The sequence below is a fragment of the Taudactylus pleione genome, unplaced genomic scaffold (assembly GCF_031769625.1).
Source record: "Taudactylus pleione unplaced genomic scaffold, aTauple2 ptg000006l, whole genome shotgun sequence".
In the NCBI taxonomy this organism is placed as follows: Eukaryota; Metazoa; Chordata; class Amphibia; order Anura; family Myobatrachidae; genus Taudactylus; species Taudactylus pleione.
The window spans coordinates 19,181,287-19,187,146 of NW_028284409.1; the positions used below are offsets into that span (position 1 = coordinate 19,181,287).

Below are 5,860 nucleotides of genomic sequence, written 5' to 3' on the forward strand. Positions count from 1 at the left end.
GTTAGACTCCTTGGTTCATATATCAAGATGGGTCGGGTGGGCCATCAACATTTCCGCTGGCCACTGGCGCCGGTGGTCATGGGCCCTCCTGCCTTGGCAGCGTGGTGCAGTTGAGGATGCACTGAGGAAAGTGTGCCCTGGTGAAAAGCCGTGCCAGGAGTGGGGGATCCCATCCCCCCTTCCTGCCCTGCTTCCTGCCATCCCTGGGAGGGAGGCGAGGGCAGGACAGTTCAAAAGGGGGAGGGTGCGGAGTCAGTTGTCTCCCTCAGCCCTGGGCAACAATGACTACTCTCGCCAGGAGGAGGCTGTAACACCAGATTGCATCCCCCCATGGCTGGCTGGCCGGCCTCCCCTGCTAGGGGGACGGATGGAGTGGGCTAGGGGTTCTGATGACCCAAGGCGGCCAGCACGTCAGCCCACTGGGTTGAATCCTCCAGGTGGACCGCATGGATCCCACCATACCTCTCAATGGTTTCATGCCCTCTTGAACTCTATTCAAAGTTCTTTTCAACATTCTCTTATAGTACTTCTCCGCTATCGGTCTCATGCCAGTATTTAGCCTTAGATAAAGTTTACCACCCGCTTTGGGCTGCATTCAAAAACAACCCGACTGGGGAGAGAGGGTCCCACTGCACCAGGGGCCACCGTCTGTGGTCTGGGCATCGATCAGAAGCACTTGAGCCCCTGAGTGATGCTGGGGTGGGCCTGGTCTCCTGTATGCCACATCGCCCGTGCCCGCCGGGTGGGTATTCGGCACTAGGCTCTTACCTCTTTATTCGCCGTTACTGGGAGAATCCTGGTTAGTTTCTTTTCCTCCGCTTAGTAATATGCTTAAATTCAGCGGGTCGCCACGTCTGATCTAAAGAATCAGTCAGAAGAGCGGTTGAGGCGAGGGGACCCTGCCGCCACCTCGCTGCCTCCAACCATTGCCCTCTCACCCCGACATGCTGGGTTCAGCAAGGGGAAGGTGGGGTCTGCACTTGGGGGGACGAAGGCCGGCCGGTGCCACAGCCCCTGGGGGAAATGGAGGCAGCCCGCCTGCGATGGCCTGCTTGCGGGTGGGCGATCGATGGGGGAGCGACTCTCAGACAGGTGTAGCACCAGGAGGATCTGGGGCTGCAAGGTGCATTTTAAATATTGATGATCAATGTGTCCTGCAATTCACACTAGTTCTCACAGCTAGCTGCATTCTTCATCGACGCGAGAGCCTAGTGATCCACCACTGAGAGTCGTGGCTTTTTATCTATTTTTCCCTGACTTGCATCATGGTTGGAAGGGGTACTCTGCATTCTGGGGTAAAAAACACCAAACGCCCTGGGGCCCTGGTACACATCTGCCACATCCCTCAGGGGTATGGGGGTCAGTGCGCGGCTCACAGGACCCATCCCCCACCCACATACAGCCCTTGTGGCGCCATTGGTAGGAGGTGTGACATCTTGGGTCTTCTCGACCTACCACCTCCTCCCACCTCTCTGGGGCAGGCGAGGAGGTGTGCGGTACCCGTATCAGCCTGGAGGGGACCTGTGTTCTGGGAATGGGCTCACCCGCTGGTGGGGCTGGCAGCAGGGTGGCCAGCTCAGAGGGGAGGATGTGCCCCATGGCCATTCCCCGGTCCACCATGGTCTCCATCCCCCTGCCACCCGTCCGGCCCCTTGTGTCGCGGGGAGGGGCACAGAGGCCCCCGTCCATTGGGAGCATCTGGGGAATGCGGGTGCTTTGTCTACTCCAGGGCAGCCATCCGGGGTCCCCGTCACACCAGGCAGTGGCTGTACCCTCCCATGGTGGGGGCGGTGGGTCCAGGATGGCGGCGCTCCTTCGGCCCACTTCCATCACTCCATGCTGCCTCATCTTTCATTGGCTCTGCATCTCTGGGCCTGGCCGTGGGATGGGGGAGGGGGTGCCTGCCAGGACATGGGCCAAAGCCAGTCACTGCACACCCCACCTCATCTGCATGCCATCCAGGCCCCCCCTCTCTCTGTGTTGCTCCAGCCGGTAAACCCTGCAGTCCTGGACCTGGCCGTTAATGATCCTTCCGCAGGTTCACCTACAGAAACCTTGTTACGACTTTTACTTCCTCTAGATAATCAAGTTTGATCATCTTCTTGGCACTCTGCCAGGGCCGTTTCCAACCCCGTCTGGACCGATCACAGTACCTCAATCGGTAGTAGTGATGGGCAAGATGGAAGGGGGGGAGCTCAGAGTCAGAGTTGCGGCCTAGGCCTGCTGAACCGGAGTTGTTCCAGGACAGGAGCCGCCTCTTCTACACCTCACCTGACAACCCGCTCACTGGGAAACCGGAAGTGCAAGCTGTCCTGGGGTTGTGTGGTTGGATAGGCAGCAGTCGAAATGTCGCCTCAGACCCAGCAGTTGAAAAGATGCCTCAGACCTCCCGGCACCAATCCCCACTGCCAGGGTGAGGCCAGGCCGTTGGCCCCCAGGGGACCCTGCTCCCCCAACCATCGCATCCTATTCTATGCCTAACCGGATTCCAAATGTCCCGGGGGGTAAAAGGGTGTAGAAATGCGGAGCGTGGTTGACCCCTGACCCGGGCTTCCGTGTCGATCTCGGCCGCCCTTGCTCTCATTTCCGTGGCTCAATCTCTCTCGCCTTCTGGCCGCAGGGACTCATCTTGCTCTCTCTCTCAGTTGCTCTCGGGGCCGCACCATCTCTCTGCCTTTCTCTCCACAGGCCGGGCCTCGGACCTCTGCATGTGGGTGCCGTGCCATCGGGGCGACAGTCGGTGCACCAGGCCCTCTCTGGGAAAAGGTCTGTTTCGAGTGGTTCCAGGGAATTTGTGTGCTCCACCAGTGCCCCGGGGTTAGCGCCTCACCTGGGAGTGAGGATGCCTCCCTGGAAGCCCTGGCAGTGTCAGATGCCTGAGGGGGCAGATGGATGGTGCAGACCATGACCTCCTAGAGTCAGACAGGTCCACCTGCCCTGCTATCCCCGGTGAGGGTCGGAGCAGGAGGCAGACACCTGGTGGACCGGGCACGCCAATGGCTGAGGGAGGGTCTGGTTTGCCTGTAAACTGGCTGGGAGCCCTGGGTTCCGGCCGTACGATTGTCCCTCCCCACCGAGACATAGGATGCCACATCGATCAGAAGGGTGGCTCAGGGGGTGCTTCGAGGCTTCTTGCACTGTGCCCCAATGTTTCACTTCCTGGCTCTCTCTTGCCTCTTCACCACCTGTGAATCCGCCCAAAGAATTCCCCCGGATGTCATGGTGGGGCGCCAGTGGATTTTACCTGGGCTCCTGGAACTGGCATTGGGCCCTTTCTCCCAACCTCATCGGGACTTCCAGGGGTTGCAATTCCGGGGGTGGTGCTGTGCCACAGGGAAGGGAGAAGGGTCATCCCCGTTCAGCCTGACCGGGTGACCACTGGGGCCCACCCAGGCAGAGGGGCTCCCAGGTTACCCCTGGAGCCCTGCCCAGGCTTACTTGGTCACTGAATCTCCCCAGTTCTCCTGGAGCCCTGCCCGGGCCGCCTCAGTCACAGAATCTCCCCGGCTCTTCTGGAGCCCTGCCCAGTCTGCCTCAGTCGCAGAATCTCCCTGGCTCTCCTGGAGCCCTGCCCAGGCCGCCTCAGTTGCAGAGGCTCCCTGGGTCTCCTGGAGCCCTGCACAGGGCTGCTTGGGTCGCAGAGTGTGCCCCCGGGTCTCCTGGAGCCTGGCCTGGGCCTCCTCGGGTGGGAGAAGGCCCCCGGCCAGTCGCTTCCCTCTCTCTCCCTCTCCTAACAATGCACCAGTGGATTTCCCTCACAGGTCTCATCACCAATGCTACATGGCACTACCAGTGGCAACTTCTCCCTCTCTTCCCCGAAGCCTTGGAAGCACCAGCTGGATGTGGTCACCCCAGTCCGACCTCATCGAGGCCTCCACAGAGGGGAGTCAGCCTCCCGGGGACTGCTGCCCTGGGGCCCGAGGGGCCCGAGGGGCCCCTGGGGGGTTGGGGAGGGGGTAGAGGTGGGGGCCGGGCACCCTGGTGTCTGCCCATTGGCGCTGCAGTGACCATCGAGCAAAGGAGAGAAAAGGACTAGAGGCACCCGGGCTACCTGGCAGGCTACCTCTCAGGGGGGCGAGGCAGCAGGAGAGGTCCTCCGACCCTGGCCACAGTGCCCCCCGGTGGCACCCAGCACTGCTGCGACACCTCTGTTTTAAAAGAAAAGGTCAGAAATAAAGAATATATAGCAACCTATGCCTTAAAGAAATAAACAGAGGGAAGAGGGATACAGAACCACCCTGACTCGCAGCGCCCCCCAGTGGACGCCCTGCATCACTGCAACAGCACCTCGGGAGATTAAAAAATAAATAAAATAAAAATAGCCACCCATGAAATAAAAACTTAGGAAGAGTATAAGGTGCAGACCCGACCTGCCTCTCGGCGCATCCCCACCGGTGGATGCCCGGTGCCACTGCAGCAGCACACTGGAAATTTATTTTTCAAAAATTAAAAATAGTCACCCACAAAATAAAAACATAGGGAGAGTATAAGGTGCAGATCCGCCCCACAGCACCCCCCGGTGGATGCCCAGACCACTGCAGCAGCACCCCAAGGAATTTTTTAAAAAAAAATTAAAAATAGTCCACCATGAAATAAAAAACACGTGAGAGTAAGGTGCGGACTCGCCCTGCCTCATGGTGCCCCCCCCAGTGGATGCTCGGTGTTCCTGCAGCAGCACCCCAGGAAATAAAAAAAAATAGCCACACATGAAAAAATCACGGGAGAGTAAGGTGCAGACCTGCCCAACCCAGCGGTGCCTTCCCACCCATGGACACCCAGCACCGCTGCAACAGCACTCTGGGAGAAAAAAAAAAAAATAATAATAAAAAAATATATATATCTATCCACACATTAATAAAGACATTAGAGAGGAAGGTGCACGCCAGCTCAAATCATGGCACTCCCCGGTGGACACCCAGCACCGCTGCAGCAGATGAGGTGGGAGTACGTGCAAGGAAAAAAAATCCCCGACTGAGTGCCCTTGCGGCTGGTCGGGAACATTCCCAAACCCCCTCAGCGAGTGGATCCTGTGGGCCCTTAAGCTTGTGGGCCTTAAGTCTGGGGAAGACCGACCGAGCCTCCCTGTCCCACTGGCCCTTGAGCCTGGAGAGGGGAGTCCCCCCATGGCAACCGTCAGTTACTGACTTTAACAGCCCAGGGAGGGACCTGCCAAGGGTGGGAGCAGTACCCGGGGGATGACCCTTCCCTGCCTCTGTCAGGACGGAGGTGCCTGTGCTGTTGCCCAGGCTACCAGTTCCAGCACCTGGGCTACTGGCACTTGCCAAGTTCTTGGAAGGAGAGAAAGCATCCAAGGGCCTTTGCCCACATCCTCCCCACATGCCCTTAATCCCAGGGATGGGGGGGTCCTGCAAACTATTAAGCCCAGGAAAGGTGAATGCCGAGGGGAGAGAGGGACCCTTCTGCCCTCTGGGGGGAACATAGGCACCAGCCAAGGTGCCCGGGTGAGGGGCACTGACCAAGGCCTGGTGGAGGGACTCGGCATTTTTTGTAGGTGGGACCTCCTTGTCCCAGAGGATAGGGCCCCGTCCATCTCTCTGGCCCATTCCAAGTCAGGCCGGCAATGGTAGGATTCATTGGATATGCAGCAGGCGCGGGTTGCCCCACGTGGCCGACCCCGCTGGGAGTCAAAAAAGCTTGCACTAGGGATGACCTGACCCAGAATCAGGTCATCAACAAATGATTTAGCACTGGGTGCCCAGTGAACACGCGATGCGCTGTGGGAGAGAGGCGGCCCACTTCCATCCATGCCCCAGTCCTGTGGCAAGCGACCCTACATGCTGGGCCCACCCCCATGGGGGATGGGCCAGCCTATCCCATGCCAGCCATGGCTCGATGGCAC

The 5,860-nt window shown here is 59.1% G+C and overlaps 1 non-coding gene across 1 annotated transcript; it reads right to left on the minus strand.

Annotated features, from left to right (window-relative positions):
- Nucleotides 1–1,078: 1,078 nt before the first annotated feature.
- LOC148543108 (5.8S ribosomal RNA) lies at nt 1,079–1,231 on the minus strand. The gene has a single exon (XR_015872788.1). It is a non-coding gene; the product is annotated as a 5.8S ribosomal RNA (ribosomal RNA).
- Nucleotides 1,232–5,860: the final 4,629 nt, after the last annotated feature.